Raw genomic sequence first — 22,471 nt, 5'->3', positions numbered from 1 at the left:
CTAGATGAAGTCAAAGAAAGTTACGGAGAAAGTCCATTGAATGTTAGCTGTAGAGAGAACCTTAGATAATATCCCTGACCAACCACTTCACTTTGCTGATGACAAAACTGTAATTCAGAAAGAGAACGTGGCTTTTTCTGGACCACACAGTAAGTTAGTAACCTGAGTCTAAGGCTCTATTTATTAGGTAACACTGCTCTCCAGTACTTAAGTTTGGGGATGAGCAGAAAACCCAAAATTCAAATAAGGATGAAGAAAATCTGCCTTCACAGAAAATCATATAAATGGACTATAAATCTACAATTTTAAAGCAGTATGTGTAAAATAATTACTCTGCTCCCCTCCCCCTAATAGAACCAACCCACATATGACATCCCTTCCCTCCTTCCTCCCTCCCTTTTCTCCTTCCTTCCTTCCTTCCTTTCTTTTCTTTTCTTTTCTTTTCTTTTCTTTTCTTTTCCTTTCTTTCTTTCTTTCTTTCTTTCTTTCTTTCTTTCTTTCTTTCTTTCTTTCTTTCTTTCTTTCTTTCTTTCTTTTTCTTTTCTTTTTCTCTTTCTTTCTCTTTCTCTCTTTCCCTCCCTCCCTCCCTTTCTTCCTTCCTTCCTTCCTTCCTTCCTTCCTTCCTTCCTTCCTTCCTTCCTCTCTTTCTTCCTTCCTCCTTCCATCTTTTCGACACATATTCTTTGAGCGTTTAGTACATATCAGGCTTTATTAGAACCCCCTAATAGAACCAATCCACATATGACATTAGACTGTCATCTTCCAAACTATGATCTTTGAAATATTGGGTTTTCTCAAGATAAAACATGTCCCAGGAAAGAAGGGCTCCATGAACAAATAGTTTATGCAGTACGAGATGGTATGGGAAGCATGTCCAGATCATAGGAAAGAGAGACCCAATGTACTGTATGCCTGTATGAATATGTCTGAATTGGTTGGTCTATTCTATTCTGTGCTGACCTCTCAAGAGCCTAGTTGAGGCACTGAGCTGCCTAGGGTAAGAAATTCAGATTGATGTGTGTACTAGAAATGATTTAATAGACTCGAGGCCCTGCAGTTCTTAACCCTGGAAGAGAGGTAAAGGACGTTGTAGCAACCCTCAAATAATTTAGCCATGTCCTATGAAAAAACAGAATGGACTTTTATAAGCTGGTTTGGAAAGAAACCAAGAGAAAGAGCTAAATTCAGCTTGATAAATCTTGCATATATCTATACCTCTCCTTTATACCTGTTCCACCTGGTATCATGGTTTCTTTGGCATGTTCTGTATCATTCTTGCTAATGTAATCTACTCTTTCATTCATTCAATCAACACACATGTATTGAAAAACTACCACCTTTCAGATTCTCTCCCAGGCCAGGGCACGGCTCTAGGTAGTTGCGGAATCTGCATTGTTTTTAATCTTTCCATATCTCAAAGCTCCTAACAAAATACATGTGCACAGAAAGTGATTAATAAATATTTGTTGACAAAAATGGATAAACATGCAAAGATATTTTTAACAATAGTTGTTGAACAACATCAGAATCAGCACTCTTGCAAAGTAACAAGCTCCTCATCCCAGAAATTATTTCAGCAGTCTTGAGTGGCTCTTGTCAGCAAGGTTGTAGAAAATGTTGGCATTCAGTGGGAAGTAGGATTGTAGGCCCTTTAAATTCAGTTCCAGTCCTAAATTCCCATAATTTTGTGAACATTCCTCTCACAGCCCCATGGGGAAAAGGAGACAGAGGATTATGTATAAGATGTCTCAAAAATAAGCAGTCTGCCCAGATATTCACCCTGCCCCACCAGAAGTCAGAGACATTTGCTTTTCTGCATTCCACATATCTGAAAAATTTCAATTCCCAGCTGAAAATCGACATCCACATAGATTCATGCATCCTTAGAGGACTTAACTTTATTTAAAGGAAACATGTCACTGTGTTGAAGCTTAAGCTCAAGTTAATTATAACAAGTGTAATATTTGGCCAACCTTAGTTTCATGATTCAACATTCCCGCTTGATCGGTTTCCAGAGCTAAATGAGTCTATAACCATTCCCAACATAATAACCCTTTTTGCTTTTACAACTGCTTTCATCTGTGGATCTCAAAGCATGGTGCAAACAGTAATTAATGTTCGCTGGGAGGTAAGGATGCATTTCCTCAGCTCATCTGGCAAAGTGGGGGCGGGAGGGGTGACTTGTCAATGTCCAGGCAGAAATGGGAATGGTGGCCTCTGTGTTCCCACTTATTTCTCCTATGATCCCAGAAAACTGATCACATTGTTTATTTAAGCAAAGAGGTGGCATGTGTATACCAAACTAAAATACTTTGTACCCAGCCTAAGTGAAGTCAAAATAAGTGACTGTGTGGAAGATAAAACGACTAACAGGGAATTTCCATCAGAGTTCCTAGACCAGCCATGAAAACAGATTCTTGAACAATTCTTCCCTTCTTCCCTCCCTTCCCTCCTTCCTCTCTTCCCTCTTTCCTCCCTCCCTCCCTCCCTTCTTTTTGCTTTCTTGCTTTCTCACTTTCTTTCTTTCTCTTTCTTTCTCTGTTTTTCCCTTCCTTCCTTCCTTTCTTCCTTCCTTTTTTCCTTCCTTCCTCTCTCCTTTCCACCCTTCCTTCTTCCCTCCTTCCCTTCCTTCCTTCTTTCCTCCCTCTCTCCCTTCCTTCCTTCCTTCCTTCCTTCCTCCCTCTTTCCTCCTTCCTCCTTCCATCTTTTCAACACATATTGAGTGTTTAGTACATATCAGGCTCTATTATATAAACTGGGGTTATGAAGTAAAAAGCAAAAAGTCATTGCCTTCTTGGAGCTTATGTTCTGGAGGGTAGAGAGGGGGCAATCAACACATAAACAATGGGAAAAAACAACAGCAAATTAAACATAAGTAAATATATTTACAGACACATGTATATGAACATACATGTATGTATACATATATGCATATGTAAACACAACACATCTGTGTGTGTTTTCAAGGGGAAAGTAGAGAAAGGTAAGGAGAGTAGGGAATGGCAGAGTAGAGGTCAAGAGGTGGGTGATACTTAATATAAGATCATCAGGGAAGACCTCCCAGTTAAGATAACATTTGAACAGGGACCTGGTGGAAGTGAGAGAGGGAGCCATGCTGGTGTCTAAGGGAAGCACAAGAAATAACAACAACACAGACTCTGAGCTGGCTGCACCTTTGGTATATTCTAGGAACAGCAAGCAGGTGAGTGCTCCTGGAGTGGAATGAGAGCTGGAGAAGAGGGAGGACTCAGAAGCCACTGCAAGGTCTTTAACTTTTACTCTGGGTGAGACGGAAAGCTGATAGAAGGTTCTGAGGGTGGAGTGACAAGGTCCTATATATGGTTTAGCAAAGCCACCTTTGTTAGTTGTTAAGAACAAACCCAAGGGAGGTAGAAGCAGGGAGACCCATTAGAAGGTGGTTGCAATAATCCAGTTCAGAGATAGTGGGGCTGAGTCTTGGATGAGGGTGATAGTGACAAAAGTGACAAAGATCAGAATCTGGATGCATTTTGAAGGTAATGCCAATATGTTTGACTGATGGGTTAATGTGGATTTGAGAGAAAGGAGTCCAAAATGGTTCATGAATATACGTATTTAAAGGGGCATCCTTCCTACCGTATTTACATACATATGCAGTGTACTTGCTTTAACACATAGCATAAGATACATGACATAACTGGGTTGAAAAACATTCGAAATATTTGAAAATGATGCCAATTGTTGCTTGGAAAACCCTTCTCAGAGACATAGGCAAATTATGGTTGTGTTCACAATTTTACCTCCAGGAAGAAAGAGGTACAAAAAGGGCTTTTAGATATTTTGGAACAGAACTGACAAGGTAGGCAGTTCCTTTTATCTGACTTAATGAAATTTAATAAACATCTAAGCTGAGAGAGTTGAACTTTCACCTTCATCCAGGCAAGAAGATGTGGCACATATCTCTGAGTTAAAAGTACTCAACATAAAGAGGGATAGAGATGGTCCAAAAAATAAGCCCTTTTTTCCCCCTACAAACTCATATTCACATGTGGTACAGAGTAGTAAATTAATTTTGGTCTTGTTCTCTGATTTCTCCTTTAGCTTGACCTGATTTTCTTGCAAGCCCCAGGCACAGTTAATTTGTAGGGAGGGGTATGTGTATATATTACAGAATATGTTATTTGTGAGTATGTGAGTAGATGGAGATCTTTGCTGAAATATTAATACAGCATGTTTTTATCATTATTTGTAGGAGAACTATATCTTCAGGGCTTTTAAAATAAAAAGAAATGGAAGATAGGTGATGTGAAATTATTTTTTAGTGTTCATACCCTTTGGTTGATATATAAATAATACAAATGAAATGGTAAACAGCACTAGGGGTACAATTACTGAATAAGTAGAAATGTAGATTCACAACAGTACAATGTTCCCAGTTGTTTTCATGATAGGGAAGCAGCTATTTATGTAAGGCTTAATAAGACTTCTTTTTCGGTCTTATTTGAATTTTGCTGTTGTTGAGTTATTTTATCACAAAACTGGAAGAAGTATTTCCATCTACAAAGTGGAAAATCTAAAACTTACATAGGAAATGTCCATGAATATACAACTTCAGTCTGCACAGAATAAGTGAAAAGCAAATTGCAATAGTCTATGGAAAGAAATTGTCGCTTAATTGGTTCTGAGCGACCATTCTAGAAAGGCATGCCGTATTATTGGTGGAGAAACTGCTTCAACCTTTCCAGTAAAATATGCCAAGTCTTGTAAAGGAACATAAACATTTGCCTTAAAATAGCAACAAAGGAAACATCGCCAGAAAATCACATTGCAGCCAATCCACTTAAAAGTATGTTATGAGTGAAATTTCCTCTTCTCAAACTGAGCCTCGATTAAAATGGATGTCTCACCCCTGTAAGCTCCCATAGGGTCATAGAACCTTATTTATTTAAATTGGCTGGTTGTCTCATGAGAGTTCTACCTATGGAGTGATTTGAAAACTCATTAGTGCCATGTTATTTTTAAATTCCACAGAACAGTCTCAAATAGAGCCCAATCACTTTCTTAAGAACCAAAAACTGTGACACACTGAAGAGCCTCCTTTGGGATGGGATGCACACCAGTAAATCATAATACCCATCACTCAAACAGAGGTTTCCATTTTCTGACTTTCTTCTATCACTTTGTGGGTAACAAATCCAGCTCATAATGACACCCACTATTAAAATTGGACTCACAATAGGATGGTTGTGTTCGTTTTTGTCTAATTCTGCAATTTCTTAAATTCTATGAGTACACACAACTTCAAATCCCATGCTAAAGAGAAATATAAAAGAGCTGATCATGCAGATTTGCTTTCTAGAAGACTCATACTTAGCTTATACAGTACATAGAGGCATGAAAGCAAAAATACACCAATTACCATTAAGCCAAGATCTAAAGAGATCAATGCATGGGCTAACAATTGGGTGCTGTCAAATGTTAAAACTACTAAATTCTTGTCTTGTTAAATCATCTGATGGCCGTTTCTTCTTTAGTTAAATAGGGATAAATAATAAAAAACAATTTACAACTAAAAGATGCTAGCGTTTTGCAGCTGCTGAATGTCTTTTGGGGAGATTAGATTCCATAATGAGGAGATATAACCATCATTTTATAAAAGCTGTTGCTGTCTTGGGAAAAACACCACTGAAAACGATTAGAAAAAGCCTTTCCTTCATGAACCTATTACAGTCATGTGCTGATTGCTTGGCATATGCTTAATGATATCTTCATAGCTGAAAAACAATAATTTGTTACTGTAAATCTTGACATAATATATTAAGTTCAATTGTGCTTTTATTAGTTCTACTTTTGACTTAAGTGGTTCAAGCTTGCAAAACCTTACAAACGTTGAAAAGCAAGTCAACTACCTACCATTTTAACAAATATATACACACACATATTTCCCAATAGCTTAATTGGAAACCTTTCTGAAATAATTTAAAAACCATTTCAAGCATCCTCTGCTACTGGTTCTCTATTGAGTTTATCAAAGATATGATAATGTGGGAGAGAATTAAGGAGTGTGACACATTTCATCTATAGTACAGACATAGGCAATAAAGAGCTGATATTATCTTTCTTCCTTTAAAAAAAGTATAGGGTAAATTAAGACAGTATCAACTGATGTAACTCTAACAGTCTGAGACATTCCTAAAAGAGACAATAACTCCTTGGCTACTTTTTATTTTACATGGGAGAAATGAAGGGAAGATGAAGGAACACAGCATTCCTATTTCCTTTTCTTCCTCCCCATCTCCCTCCCAAACAAGAGAGCTGCAGGAATCTCTGGCTGTCCTCAGCAGAAAAACCCAAGCAACTCTTGGCTACAGGACTTCTTTTTGCTGTTGCTGTTTCCCACACAGACAGAAATGTCCTCAATCAAAGCTTAAGCCCTGGAACTTTTTTATTCTTTATAGTCAAAAGTCTACCCTCAGGCTCTGGTATTGTTACATCCAAGGCCCAAATCAGAGGCTTTCAGGGAAAATTTTTATACCTTAAAACAAGAAGATGAATAACATCTAGAAAGGATATGGATAACAGGCCTTTCTCACCTTACCAAATATTTCAATAGTCCATGAAACCATGGAAAGTATTTCTTAAAATCCTTGGTGATTATGATAAATTTGTATATATAAATGTATGCAAAATTTATTCCTTGTAATCTGATTTTTTTTTTGAGATGGAGTCTCGCTCTGTCACCCAGACTGGAGTGCAGTGGCGTGATCTCCGCTCACTGCAAGCTCCGCCTCCCAGGTTCACGCCGTTCTCCTGCCTCAGCCTCCCAAGTAACTGGGACTACAGGTGCCCACCACCACACCTGGCTAATTTTTTGTATTTTTAGTAGAGACGGGGTTTCACCGTGCTAGCGAGGATGGTCTCGATCTCCTGACCTCGTGATCCACCTGCCTCAGCCTCCCAAAGTGCTGGGATTACAGGCGTGAGCCACCGTGCTCAGCCTGTAATCTGATTTTTTTTTTTTTTTTTTTTTTTTGAGACGGAGTCTCGCTCTGTCGCCCAGACTGGAGTGCAGTGGCCGGATCTCAGCTCACTGCAAGCTCCGCCTCCCGGGTTTTTACGCTATTCTCCTGCCTCAGCCTCCCGAGTAGCTGGGACTACAGGCGCCAGCCACCTCGCCCGGCTAGTTTTTTGTATTTTTTAGTAGAGACGGGGTTTCACCGTGTTAGCCAGGATGGTCTCGATCTCCTGACCTCGTGATCCGCCCGTCTCGGCCTCCCAAAGTGTAATCTGATTTTTTTTAAAGTCAATGACTATGCACACAAGCATTAATCTAGCTTCTCTTCCAAGACAAAAAACTCCATTGCAGGACTCAGAATTCATGAGTCAGAGGACAAACAGATAAAATTGGCGCGCTCTCTCACAGTTTATCCCGTCTGCTCCCACCCCAGATGATAACACAGATCAACAACCCCCCAGTTAAGCTTCCACTTACTCCAATCAACATAATTTCCAAGCTGGGAAGTAAAAATCTCCAAGAGGGCTGACACATTTCTTCATAAGTAGGTTTCAAGGCTTTGCTCTTTGCTGCTGGGTTCCTTGGAGAAATTTATCTCCTGGGATTAGGGCAATAATTAGTGATTCATACACCCTCAGAGTGATAGTACTAGGTGGAAAAGATTACACCTTCGTGAATGAACCTGAGAAAATTCAGAGTTGTAATTATTTAGCATTTTTAATGCCAAACCTCATCTACGTCACACAAATCCCTGGATCCAGCACCACAGAGCTACTATTAACTCCTTGCAAGCTAACTGGGGGAGAAAATGAAACCAGCCCTTGGATACTGGTTGAGGGTCCAGGTTTCTTTCCTTCTTCTCACAGCCCAGGTGGTTTGGAGGGGAGCTTCCCTCAAAATATCAAGAAAGTATTAGCTTGGCAGCCCCCATCCTCCAGAGTAGTTCCCAGGAAGTTATTTACCAGTGTTTCCTGTTTCATATTTATTGCTTTGCCTACTCTCAGAGGCTGGGTTCCATCATCTCTGGGGTAAATGTGGCAGAAAGAAAGGAATTTTCTCATTTAAAAATTTCTCATTTTAAATTTTGAACTCAGGGGAGGATTTAAATTTTGAACAATGTCTTCTCTCTCTGCCTTATATTCTAGTGCAGCCCTGAGTCTGTTCTAGTACACCTAAGTCCTAGTAGAATCGCCTTCCTTAACGAATCCCCTCACTCCGCCTTCCTTAACGAATCCCCTCACTCCACTCTGCGACAGCCTCACAGAGCCTGTTAGGTCATTTAGAAGCACACATCACAACCTGGGACTTGTGATTAACATCTGAAGTGGGAGCAGTCTTGAGGGACTGAACCCTTAACCTGTGGGATCTAATGCTACCTCCAGGTAGATAGTGTCAAAATTGAATTGAAGTAGTGGACACCCAGGTGGTGTCCACTGGAGCACTGACTGGTTGCTGGCGGGCAGAAACCCTTGAACATCATGGTAACCAGGAATGAAGTGTTCTGTGTGTTGAGTGTGAATGGAGAGAGAAAAAATAATAGGATTTTATTTTTTCATCAGAATAAGGGGTCAGAAGTGTGAGAGTGGAAAAAATAATTCTTTCTTTCTTTTTTTTCCTGTTTCTGGTAGGTAGTGCACATGGTAAAAAGGAATTTGCAGCTGTAATAAGTTAAAGATTTTGAGATAAGGAGATAAGAGGGGGGCAGGAGGGTTAGCAGTCTAGGAGATGTGACCACAGAAGCAGAGGTTGGAGTGATGTGAGGAAGGGGCCATGAACCAAAGAATGCAGGCAGCTTATAAAAGCCGGAAAAGGCAAGGAAATAGTTTCTCCATAGTGTCCCCAGAAGAAATGCCATCCTGTTGACACCTTGATTTTATTCCAATGAGTCTGCTTTTAGACTTCTCACTTACAGAACTGTAAGATAGATAATCCATTTTCATTGTCTTAAACCACCAAGTTTGTGGTAATTTGTTACACCAGCAATAGGAAACTAACACAATGTACAATGTGGCTTAGAAAACAAAAAAAAAAACAAAGAAAGAAGCCCACTTTAAGTGGTCCATCTAATCTAGCATCAGGATCACCCATAGCAGGGGGCTGGGAAAGGGGTAGAAGTGGGGAAGATGTTTAGCCTCCCAAATTTTTTGTCCAGGAAACCAACCTCTCTGAGAGTTTTTAAATCAACCATAAATGGAAATAACATTGATACTGTCAGCTCTGGAAAAAAGTCACCAGAGAGTGAACCAATGTCTCAACAACTACCCAAGGAGAAAAAGTGCTTACAGCAGTAGCTTTTCAGCAATCACTGTCCAAGAAATCATTAAGAGGATGGGTCTACATAGTAGAAACATACAAGGCTATTCCTTGGTTCTAATGCTGCGCTCTGGAGCAGAGTTGGCCCTGTGGCAGCCCTCTGGCCTCATTTGGCATATAGATGTATGTGTGTGTATATATAAAGATATATAGATATATACAAAATATATAATATGTTATATATAATATATAAATACATTATATATAATAAATAAATATATGTTATATAAAAAATATATACATATATTTGCCAAAACAGTGTTGTTTCTTTTAATTGAATTTTAGTGGCTTTGATTTACATATGCACTCTCCACTTTACCACAAGCCCCACCATGCCCTCTTACTTCATTCATTCATATTGCCTAACTGATCATTATGGACATTTGGGTTTTCAATTGAAGGGTAAGATCTATGGTGACTCTATTATGCACTTACTCTTTAACACTTTGAAGAATTCTCATGACCTATTCAGTTCTCATGATCCACTCAGCTCTCATGACCTACTCAGCCATTCATTGTAGCCCACTGAAGTCTATTTCTCTACTTGTTCCTAATGATGTATCACAGGGTTCTGTTACTGGGCATGCTCAGTATGTATGCTGAGAAACAACTAAGGATAGAAATGGTCATCTTATCTGTAGGGAACATAAATCTAGAAGAATGAACACATATTCTGGAAAATAATGAAGATCCAAATATGTCCAAATTACCCAAACTGAAATCTAAAGGGTAAGTGTAAAGTGTTGCACTTAGGTTAAAATAAAAAAAATATTAGTACTAGATGGGAAAATATGACTGAATGGAAGCACATATAAAAAAGGCTTTGGAGTTTTATATCACTTTAATCTCTGCATGAGACAAAGATTAATATGTTTGGCCCCAAATAAACCACGAATAGAAGTCAAAGTTCTAATGAAGAGAAGCTGTACTTCTTCAACTTTTGCTCTGAGGTTTAGTGAGAACATACTCAAAGATACAGTAACATTTCAAAATGAACAACTGTATTGAAGGTGTTCAGAAGTAAATGGGCAAATGGTGGAGATGTGCTAACTTTGAGTAAGGTGAAGGTCTGAAGGAATCTAGGATTCTCAGGAGAACTGGAAACTTGAACAGACAAGGTCTTGTGTGTACAGGGGAAGGTTCAATCCAAGCTATGCAGTCCAGTCCTGTGCAGGGAAGTTGACATTTGATTTGTTTATTTGTAGAGGGTATAACAGAGACCAAGGAATAGAAGTGATAGAAAAAATGAGTTTGGGTTAATAGAATGATAGATTTTCTAGTGATTTGATCAGTACACAAATGAAATGGGCTTTCTTGTGTGGAAGTGAGTTCACTGTGGGCGGAGGCATTTAAGCAGATGTTAGATGACCCTTAGAGAGGATGTTAGAAAAGAAATTTATGTGGGATAAAGATAGGGTGAGGCTGGGCACGGTGGCTCATGCCTGTAATCCCAGCACTTTGTGAGTCTGAAGCAAGAGGATCGCTTGAGCCCAGGAGTTCAAGATCAGCCTGGGTAACATAGTGAGACTCTACGTCTACAAAACATTTAAAAAAAAAAAAAAAAGCCAAGCATAGTGGTGCATACCTGTAGCTACTTGGGAAGCTGAGGTGGGAGGATGGCTTGAGCCCAGGAGGTTGAGGCTGCAGTGAGTCATGATCATGCCACTGCACTCCAGCCTGGGTGGACAGAATGAGATCCCATTTCCAATAAATAAATAAATAAATAAGATGAAATGACTTCTGTGGTCCAATCCAAAAGTGATATTCTCTGATGCTGTGTCCTTCCTGCCCTCAGGATAATACATAATGATCTTTGGAATATGATTCTGTGGTTTCAATTCACATAACCTTGTTTTAGAGGAGGTAGAATTTTTTATGTGAACAAAAAGTGCCACTTAAGGAGAATCCAAAGAGGCTTTCTTGTTCAATGACTTGGTCCTTGGTGAACCTCAGCTTTGGGAATGTTTATATATATGTAGTTGGGGGTATTAATTTGTAAATCAAAGAAACCTAAACTATTCTAGCATTTAAGTTTTTAATGTTGAAACCTTGAAGCATTTTTCTCTGTGGCTTCATATCAACCTTTTATAAGATTCTTGGCATCATAGAAACAACACCTGAGCATTCTAAAAACGACTCCCCAGCACTTCTAGGCTTCCTAGGGATAAACATTTTCTAGCAATCCGCACGCTGCTGAGTGGCCAGAGCTTGTCTTGCCTTCTCTTTTCTGATTCAGGATAATTCCGAAATGAAATGACTTGCCATCCAGGCATTGTGAATCCATGCAGATGGAGAAGAAATTTAGGATGGGAATTCTGGACTGAGCACTTTTCTAAGTTGTGTTGTAGTGTTTATATACTAACACTTCAAATTCATTCAACCAGTATTCACTGGGGACTGACTATGTGGCAGGAGCAGTGCCAGACACAAGGAAAGTGACATGGAACCAGACACAGTCTGTGTCCTTGACGAATTCACACTTCAGTGAGGGAGAGAGACATGTAAATAGGTGGCTGCATTGTCAACCTGGGAGCTACTATGAAAGGGGCCTGCTTTCAGGGACGTGGGAACCCAGAAGAGGGTGCAGTGAACTTTGACTGGGGAAGACGAGGTCAATGACAACTGGAGAGAGAAGGTAATTTTAGAGTTGGGCATTGTGAAGAAGATGGGGTGAAGGATGAGGTTGGAAGGAGCTGTTGAGTGACATCAAGTAGATGAGAGAGTGCTAAGTGGAAAGGTCACTTAGGAGCAGTCGGGCCAGCTGTCCAGGCTCCTTTCCTTGCCTCTATATAACAAGTGTAGTTGACTTTTTGATGCTTCTATTTTCAATGTGAAATGGGGAAAATGGAGTCTCATGCACCTACTTTCCAGGGCTATTTTGAAGACAAAAAGAGATAATCAGAGAAGAGTGTTTTTGAAAAGAGGTTAAGAATGGTAAGTCTAGGCCAGGGATAACAAACCTTACAGCTCTAAAGCTTGCAGAATATTCTGTCTATTTGTCTGTCTGTAGCTGTGACACTGAATGCCTTCAGTGGGGTACATATTTCCCCTACTATTCCCCTATTTTATTCCATATGCAAGCTGCTTTAAGCATCCATGTGACCTGCCCAACACTGGAACAAGTTAATGTTAAAGGTGTCTGCACAAAGTAATATGGAAATGGTGAATATTTTTGAGTCTGGATCTTCCTCTTAGACAGTGGGAAAGTGATGCATTGTTCTGAGCTGCGATGTTAATGAAGATGATTAAGAACAGGTCTTGGAAGTTAAGATTTATTTTTCATGCGGCCCATTTAAATGAAAATAAATACCATTCCTGCCCAAGCAAGAATGCACTAATGGTCTGAAAAATTCAGAGAGAGAGAGAGTGGGGCCATGTTGTGTGTGTGTGTTGGGTGGGGGGGAAGGGGGCTGCTGGGGGAAGGGGTAATAACGATGGTGAGGGCTTCTACTTGTAAAACATTAAAACAAAAAAAGTCTGTGACAATGCTTTACTTTAAATTATACTCTAAATGAAAAATGCATTTTTACCTAATTTGGAAAAAATGACAAACAAGGCTGAAAGTTGGCTTCTGGATGGGTATCCTTGGAAGTCTGGTCCATAATACAGTTCATCTTACAGAGAGAGGTGTAAAGAGGTACCTGGGTGATAACAGACATTCACTAATTCAGCATGGAGGGAGAGAGGGAGAAAAGAGAGACAGAAATACTGAAGGGCCAAAGATAGAAAAGTTTATGAAGGATTTTTTTTTTTTTGCCACTAACAAACTCCTAAAATAAAATTTACATACCTGAAAACCCCCAAACTCAAACCTGCATTGAGATAAAGCCAATTAGATCCAGTATGGCAGAAGAGAATCATGGCAGTCGGATGGAAGGAGAGCTTATGCACATGAGTTTGTCTGAAATCTATTGTTAAATGGAAAATGTCCACCAATTAATTCGCTATATTTCAGTTGAAAATGCCAGCTTATAGCAGGTGCACCACTTCCCCTTTTCTTCCCCAATTTAAAAGCCATTTACAAACGCATCCTGGTGATTCAGACCAAAGAATTACCAAACCCAATAACAGAACAAGGCTGTGTAGGAATCTGAACTTTGTTTACACAATTAGGAGACACTCACGTGCAGATTCCATAAACGACAAGGTTCCTGCAGCAAATTAACAAGAACAATTTTCCCATCTCAAGAGCTGTCAAGATGGGCCCTGTTGGCCAATTTATCTTACTCTAGCACATCTCTGGTGCTTGTCAATCAATATGTGAAACATTTGGTGCTGATTGCCATTTTTCTCTCCACTTCCTTTTGCCTCTTGTATCAGGCAATTTACTGCAAGTCAATCAAGGTCGAAGCCGACCTTGTTTAAATAAAACACTGTTGAGTTCTTTTCACATCAACAATTTCAAAGACAGAATGAGCTGTATCTTTTACATTTACATTTATACGACTTTTTTTTTTCCACTGGTTCTCCTAAAATGCCATCCTTGAGTCATAAGTCATAACTAAAGACACCTGGACACTGAGCAAACTAAGCTGTACAGGCAGTAAGGAAACACATACATTCAATGTATATCTTCACTATAAAGATTAACTCAGTGAACAGAGATGCCTCACCAGTGAAAGCATGCTTTTGACTGTTTTGCCTACCATTATCCAGCCTTAATTTGAAGCAGGACCACACAGAAGAAACAATATACCCTAAATCATCAGAGCTTGATAACACAAAGTAGCAATTTCAAGTGTTTTCTCTGAAGATCATGTCCTATGGTTGAAAGAGAGTTTTAGAATATTTTGGTGATAGTCCCTATTGTTATAATGAGTCCAGCATAAACCTTTATCATCATTATTATTTTATTCATGGAAAAGAAAAGTGGAGGAGAGGAAGCAGCTGAGCCTATTAAAGTTCTTGAAAACAATCTGCTCACAGGTTTTGCTTTCAAACTTTGTTTTTCCTGCAACCCATCTATAATCTCTATTTTCCTGAATAAATCAGGCTCTATTTGTTTAGCAAAATATTATTTTGTACCCCTCATCATTCCCACAAATATTAAGAATACACAGTGAAATGAGTCCTGGCTAAATGTGACTCTCAAATAAAGAAATACAGTTGAACAAGTATAGACTTTCTTGAAAATAGTAACAGACAGTTTAACTGCTAAGGTTGTGCTAAGCTCTCAAAATGATTAATTCGAAATGGATGCTTTTCAAGTGTCTACTATGTATATATAAGACACAGTTTGGTGCTTTCAAAAGTGCGATTTCCCTCATTCAAATCTGAAACAAACACATAAGCAAACAAAAACGTCCTCAAATTCTCAGACAAGCATGATCCCTATCTTCTTATGCCAAATGTAATTTTATTGGACTTAAACGTATTTTGAGTTAGCCCATGGTCTTATTGTGTTTCATCATTTGTCAGAAGTCACTACTGATGCAGTCACTCTTCCATTAAACAGTTACGTATTGAGTGTCCACTGTGCACTGGGCATTGAGGACACAACAGCAGGCAAAATTGCGGGAGTCTGTTTCATGGACCCCAGAGTTGGGTCATGGTACTAGACACCAATACAATCATCTTAAAAATCAAAGTGTTGTTGGAAATTGAGGTAAGTGCTATGTAAGGGCATTTCATGGTGTCCTAAAACAGGCTGGTGAATGAGAAATGCTCCATGGGGATGCAAGTCTTCGGTTGAATTCTAACTGATAGGAGCCAACTGTGCTAGCCTAGCACTGCTAAGTGTGCTCCTTTGGCCTCATCCAATCAGCGTTTGCTGAGATAATAAAGATTAGAGCTAAGGGTTAGAAACTTCTATAGTAGCTGGACACTGCCACAAGGAAGCAAAGCACTTGCTCAGTAGACTCAGCTCCTTGAGTGGTTGATGGCAACTTTAAATGGGGAGCCACATGGGGTGCAAACTCTACCTGGGTTTGTGCAGAAGGGTCATATATAAATGGTCTCTGAGGAACTGGGGGGTAAAATGTTCTTTCTTTTCTTTATTTTTTTTAGATGGAGTCTGGCCTGTTTCCCAGGCTGGAGTGCAGTGGCACGATCTCGGCTGACTGCATCCTCCACCTCCCAGGCTCAAGCGATTCTCCTGCCTCAGCTTCCCAAGTAGCTGGGACCACAAGCATGTGCCACCATGCCTAGCTAATTTTTGTATTTTTGGTAGAGATGGGCTTTTACCATGTTGTCCAGGCTGCTCTTGAACTCCTGACCTCAGGTGATCCACCCGCCTCAGCCTCCCAAAATGCTGGGATTACAGGAGTGAGCCACTGTGCCTGGCCAAAAGGTTTTTTTAGTTTGTTTGTTTGTTTTTAATTTATCACAGGCAGCTTGCAAAGTTCTGCTCTGAGGAGACAAACAATATCATCCCACTATCTAGTGTCCGTGAGGCCAAATGCTTCATTTAGACTACTACAGATGGCAGTGACTCCAGCTTCTTGGTCTGAGATGGCAGCAAGATGTCTGGGCAGTAACAGCAGTGAGCCTTAGGAATATAGTCATGAGATGTGCTAGGATCACAGGGTTGAATTTGGTCAAAAAGAATTCATGGTTCTAGGGGGCGGAGCAAGATGGCCGAATAGGAACAGCTCCAGTCTCCAACTCCCAGCGCGAGCGACACAGAAGACCGGTGATTTCTGCATTTTCAACTGAGGTACTGGGTTCATCTCACTGGGGAGTGCTGGACGATTGGTGCTGGTCAGCTGCTGTAGCCCGACCAGCGAGAGCTGAAGCAGGGCGAGGCATCGCCTCACCTGGGAAGTGCAAGGGGGAAGGGAATCCCTTTTCCTAGCCAGGCGAACTGAGACACACAACACCTGGAAAATCGGGTAACTCCCACCCCAATATTGCGCTTTAAGCAAACAGGCACACCAGGAGATCATATCCCACACCTGGCCGGGAGGGTCCCACGCCGGCGGAGCCTCCCTCATTGCTAGCACAGCAGTCTGTGATCTACCGGCAAGACAGCAGCGAGGCTGGGGGAGGGGCGCCCGCCATTGCTGAGGCTTAAGTAGGTAAACAAAGCTGCTGGGAAGCTCCAACTGGGTGGAGCTCACAGCAGCTCAAGGAAACCTGCCTGTCTCTGTAGACTCCACCTCTGGGGACAGGGCACAGCTACACAACAACAACAACAACAACAACAAAAAGCAGCAGAAACCTCTGCAGATGCAAACGACTCTGTCTGACAGCTTTGAAGAGAGCAGTGGATCTCCCAACACGGAGGTTGAGATCTGAGAAGGGACAGACTGCCTGCTCAAGTGGGTCCCTGACCCCTGAGTAGCCTAACTGGGAGACATCCCCCACTAGGGGCAGTCTGACACCCCACACCTCACAGGGTGGAGTACACCCCTGAGAGGAAGCTTCCAAAGCAAGAATCAGACAGGTACACTCGCTGTTCAGAAATATTCTATCTTCTGCAGCCTCTGCTGCTGATACCCAGGCAAACAGGGTCTGGAGTGGACCTCAAGCAATCTCCAACAGACCTACAGCTGAGGGTCCTGACTGTTAGAAGGAAAACTATCAAACAGGAAGGACACCTACACCAAAACCCCATCAGTACATCACCATCATCAAAGACCAGAGGCAGATAAAACCACAAAGATGGGGAAAAAGCAGGGCAGAAAAGCTGGAAATTCAAAAAATAAGAGCACATCTCCCCCGGCAAAGGAGCGCAGCTCATCGCCAGCAACGGATCAAAGCTGAACGGAGAATGACTTTGACGAGATGAGAGAAGAAGGCTTCAGTCCATCAAATTTCTCAGAGCTAAAGGAGGAATTACGTACCCAGCGCAAAGAAACTAAAAATCTTGAAAAAAAAGTGGAAGAATTGATGGCTAGAGTAATTAATGCAGAGAAGGTCCTAAACAAAATGAAAGAGATGAAAACCATGACACGAGAAATACGTGACAAATGCACAAGCTTCAGTAACCGACTCGATCAACTGGAAGAAAGAGTATCAGCGATTGAGGATCAAATGAATGAAATGAAGCGAGAAGAGAAACCAAAAGAAAAAAGAAGAAAAAGAAATGAACAAAGCCTGCAAGAAGTATGGGATTATGTAAAAAGACCAAATCTACGTCTGATTGGGGTGCCTGAAAGTGAGGGGGAAAATGGAACCAAGTTGGAAAACACTCTTCAGGATATCATCCAGGAGAACTGCCCCAACCTAGTAGGGCAGGCCAACATTCAAATCCAGGAAATACAGAGAACACCACAAAGATACTCCTCGAGAAGAGCAACTCCAAGACACATAATTGCCAGATTCACCAAAGTTGAAATGAAGGAAAAAATCTTAAGGGCAGCCAGAGAGAAAGGTCGGGTTACCCACAAAGGGAAGCCCATCAGACTAACAGCAGATCTCTCGGCAGAAACTCTACAAGCCAGAAGAGAGTGGGGGCCAATATTCAACATTCTTAAAGAAAAGAATTTTAAACCCAGAATTTCATATCCAGCCAAACTAAGTTTCATAAGTGAAGGAGAAATAAAATCCTTTACAGATAAGCAAATGCTTAGAGATTTTGTCACCACTAGGCCTGCCTTACAAGAGACCCTGAAGGAAGCACTAAACATGGAAAGGAACAACTGGTACCAGCCATTGCAAAAACATGCCAAAATGTAAAGACCATCAAGGCTAGGAAGAAACTACATCAACTAACGAGCAAAATAACCAGTTAATATCATAATGGCAGGATCAAGTTCACACATAACAATCTTAACCTTAAATGTAAATGGACTAAATGCTCCAATTAAAAGACACAGACTGGCAAACTGGATAAAGAGTCAAGACCCATCAGTCTGCTGTATTCAGGAGACCCATCTCACACGCAGAGACATACATAGGCTCAAAATAAAGGGATGGAGGAAGATTTACCAAGCAAATGGAGAACAAAAAAAAGCAGGGGTTGCAATACTAGTCTCTGATAAAACAGACTTTAAACCATCAAAGATCAAAAGAGACAAACAAGGCCATTACATAATGGTAAAGGGATCAATTCAACAGGAAGAGCTAACTATCCTAAATATATATGCACCCAATACAGGAGCACCCAGATTCATAAAACAAGTCCTTAGAGACTTACAAAGAGACTTAGACTCCCATACAATAATAATGGGAGACTTCAACACTCCACTGTCAACATTAGACAGATCAACGAGACAGAAAGTTAACAAGGATATCCAGGAATTGAACTGATCGCTGCAGCAAGCAGACCTAATAGACATCTATAGAACTCTCCACCCCAAATCAACAGAATATACATTCTTCTCAGCACCACATCGTACTTACTCCAAAATTGACCACATAATTGGAAGTAAAGCACTCCTCAGCAAATGTACAAGAACAGAAATTATAACAAACTGTCTCTCAGACCACAGTGCAATCAAACTAGAACTCAGGACTAAGAAACTCAATCAAAACCGCTCAACTACATGGAAACTGAACAACCTGCTCCTGAATGACTACTGGGTACATAACGAAATGAAGGCAGAAATAAAGATGTTCTTTGAAACCAATGAGAACAAAGATACAACATACCAGAATCTCTGGGACACATTTAAAGCAGTGTGTAGAGGGAAATTTATAGCACTAAATGCCCACAAGAGAAAGCAGGAAAGATCTAAAATTGACACTCTAACATCGCAATTAAAAGAACTAGAGAAGCAAGAGCAAACACATTCGAAAGCTAGCAGAAGGCAAGAAATAACTAAGATCAGAGCAGAACTGAAGGAGATAGAGACACAAAAAACCCTCCAAAAAATCAATGAATCCAGGAGTTGGTTTTTTGGAAAGATCAACAAAATTGACAGACCACTAGCAAGACTAATAAAGAAGAAAAGAGAGAAGAATCAAATCGACGCAATTAAAAATGATAAAGGGGATATCACCACCGACCCCACAGAAATACAAACTACCATCAGAGAATACTATAAACACCTCTACGCAAATAAACTGGAAAATCTAGAAGAAATGGATAATTTCCTGGACACTTACACTCTTCCAAGACTAAACCAGGAAGAAGTTGAATCCCTGAATAGACCAATAGCAGGCTCTGAAATTGAGGCAATAATTAATAGCCTACCAACCAAAAAAAGTCCAGGACCAGATGGATTCACAGCTGAATTCTACCAGAGGTACAAGGAGGAGTTGGTACCATTCCTTCTGAAACTATTCCAATCAATAGAAAAAGAGGGAATCCTCCCTAACTCATTTTATGAGGCCAACATCATCCTGATACCAAAGCCTGGCAGAGACACACCAAAAAAGAGAATTTTAGACCAATATCCCTGATGAACATCGATGCAAAAATCCTCAATAAAATACTGGCAAACCGGATTCAGCAGCACATCAAAAAGCTTATCCACCATGATCAAGTGGGCTTCATCCCTGGGATGCAAGGCTGGTTCAACATTCGCAAATCAATAAACATAATCCAGCATATAAACAGAACCAAAGACAAGAACCACATGATTATCTCAATAGATGCAGAAAAGGCTTTTGACAAAATTCAACAGCCCTTCATGCTAAAAACGCTCAATAAATTCGGTATTGATGGAACGTACCTCAAAATAATAAGAGCTATTTATGACAAACCCACAGCCAATATCATACTGAATGGGCAAAAACTGGAAAAATTCCCTTTGAAAACTGGCACAAGACAGGGATGCCCTCTCTCACCACTCCTATTCAACATAGTGTTGGAAGTTCTGGCTAGGGCAATTAGGCAAGAGAAAGAAATCAAGGGTATTCAGTTAGGAAAAGAAGAAGTCAAATTGTCCCTCTTTGCAGATGACATGATTGTATATTTAGAAAACCCCATTGTCTCAGCCCAAAATCTCCTTAAGCCGATAAGCAACTTCAGCAAAGTCTCAGGATACAAAATTAATGTGCAAAAATCACAAGCATTCTTATACACCAGTAACAGACAAACACAGAGCCAAATCATGAATGAACTTCCATTCACAATTGCTTCAAAGAGAATAAAATACCTAGGAATCCAACTTACAAGGGATGTAAAGGACCTCTTCAAGGAGAACTACAAACCACTGCTCAGTGAAATAAAAGAGGACACAAACAAATGGAAGAACATACCATGCTCATGGATAGGAAGAATCAATATCGTGAAAATGGCCATACTGCCCAAGGTAATTTATAGATTCAATGCCATCCCCATCAAGCTACCAATGAGTTTCTTCACAGAATTGGAAAAAACTGCTTTAAAGTTCATATGGAACCAAAAAAGAGCCCGCATCTCCAAGACAATCCTAAGTCAAAAGAACAAAGCTGGAGGCATCACGCTACCTGACTTCAAACTATACTACAAGGCTACAGTAACCAAAACAGCATGGTACTGGTACCAAAACAGAGATATAGACCAATGGAACAGAACAGAGTCCTCAGAAATAATACCACACATCTACAGCCATCTGATCTTTGACAAACCTGAGAGAAACAAGAAATGGGGAAAGGATTCCCTATTTAATAAATGGTGCTGGGAAAATTGGCTAGCCATAAGTAGAAAGCTGAAACTGGATCCTTTCCTTACTCCTTATACGAAAATTAATTCAAGATGGATTAGAGACTTAAATGTTAGACCTAATACCATAAAAATCCTAGAGGAAAACCTAGGTAGTACCATTCAGGACATAGGCATGGGCAAAGACTTCATGTCTAAAACACCAAAAGCAACGGCAGCAAAAGCCAAAATTGACAAATGGGATCTCATTAAACTAAAGAGCTTCTGCACAGCAAAAGAAACTACCATCAGAGTGAACAGGCAACCTACAGAATGGGAGAAAATTTTTGCAATCTACTCATCTGACAAAGGGCTAATATCCAGAACCTACAAAGAACTCAAACAAATTTACAAGAAAAAAACAAACAACCCCATCAAAAAGTGGGCAAAGGATATGAACAGACATTTCTCAAAAGAAGACATTCATACAGCCAACAGACATATGAAAAAATGCTCATCATCACTGGCCATGAGAGAAATGCAAATCAAAACCACAATGAGATACCATCTCACACCAGTTAGAATGGCGATCATTAAAAAGTCAGGAAACAACAGGTGCTGGAGAGGATGTGGAGAAATAGGAACACTTTTACACTGTTGGTGGGATTGTAAACTAGTTCAACCATTATGGAAAACAGTATGGCGATTCCTCAAGGATCTAGAACTAGATGTACCATATGACTCAGCCATCCCATTACTGGGTATATACCCAAAGGATTATAAATTATGCTGCTATAAAGACACATGCACACGTATGTTTATTGCAGCACTATTCACAATAGCAAAGACTTGGAATCAACCCAAATGTCCATCAGTGACAGACTGGATTAAGAAAATGTGGCACATATACACCATGGAATACTATGCAGCCATAAAAAAGGATGAGTTTGTGTCCTTTGTAGGGACATGGATGCAGCTGGAAACCATCATTCTTAGCAAACTATCACAAGAACAGAAAACCAAACACTGCATGTTCTCACTCATAGGTGGGAACTGAACAATGAGATCACTTGGACTCAGGAAGGGGAACATCACACACCGGGGCCTATCATGGGGAGGGGGGAGGGGGGAGGGATTGCATTGGGAGTTATACCTGATGTAAATGACGAGTTGATGGGTGCAGCACACCAACATGGCACAAGTATACATATGTAACAAACCTGCACGTTATGCACATGTACCCTACAACTTAAAGTATAATAATAATAAATAAATTTAAAAATAAAAATAAAAAATAAAAAAATTAAAAAAAAATAAAAAAAAGAATTCATGGTTCTTTTGGCTATATAATGTGTAAAATACAAGTTAACTGCATGTATGTGTATGTATATATAGACCCCAAAACGTATCAATATACATACATATATATGAATATACATATATAAAAAACATATTAATAAAAATTTTAAAAAATGTAACGATCAAAAAAAGATAAAGGCAAAACCAAAAGTGCAGGTGAGGGAACTGTTTCAGACAAAGGGGACTAAAGCAAAAAGATAACTAAATGTAACATGTGATCCTGAAATGAACCCTGGACTAGAAAAAAAGGTCTATGAAGGCTACTACTAGGGCAACTGATAAAAGTTTAGTAGGGACCAAGGACTAGACAATATATGATATCAATGCTAAATTTATTGGTTTTGGTAATTTTA

At 40.1% G+C, this 22,471-nt stretch overlaps 1 protein-coding gene across 5 annotated transcripts in view; it reads right to left on the bottom strand.

Annotated features, from left to right (window-relative positions):
• TENM2 (teneurin transmembrane protein 2) overlaps positions 1 to 22,471 on the bottom strand; it is a 985,093-nt gene that overhangs the window by 414,234 nt on the left and 548,388 nt on the right. The window lies entirely within an intron of this gene.

Source organism: Theropithecus gelada, chromosome 6 (assembly GCF_003255815.1).
Source record: "Theropithecus gelada isolate Dixy chromosome 6, Tgel_1.0, whole genome shotgun sequence".
NCBI lineage: Eukaryota > Metazoa > Chordata > Mammalia > Primates > Cercopithecidae > Theropithecus > Theropithecus gelada.
The sequence above is the reverse complement of the archived record's forward strand: the minus strand, read 5'-3'. Positions and strand labels throughout refer to the sequence as shown.